This window comes from Nestor notabilis, unplaced genomic scaffold (assembly GCF_000696875.1).
Source record: "Nestor notabilis isolate BGI_N333 unplaced genomic scaffold, ASM69687v1 scaffold3802, whole genome shotgun sequence".
Classification (NCBI taxonomy): Eukaryota; Metazoa; Chordata; class Aves; order Psittaciformes; family Psittacidae; genus Nestor; species Nestor notabilis.
The window spans coordinates 1-299 of NW_009919501.1; positions in this window are offsets into that span (position 1 = coordinate 1).

The following is a 299-nucleotide window of genomic DNA, read 5'->3' on the forward strand; positions in this document are numbered from 1 at the left end:
CGGGTCGTGCTCCGTGGGTGCTCCGTGGGTGCTCCTGGGAGCCGCTTCAGCATAGGAATCGTTTATTTGTGACTGGAAAATAGTCTCTAGACCTCTCAGAGCTGCTCAGCGGTTACAGCCGAGCGTCAGCTCCTACGAAACCGAGCTGCATAAACATGAAATTAGATCCGAGAATCACAGAACGGTTTGGGCTGGGGAAACCCTGCTTCTCGGCGGTAGAGACAGGACTGAGCAGTAAGGCGAATGTCTAAGTCTGTCTTAATTGCCCACAGGCCTTCGTAGTGGCATTGGAGATGCTT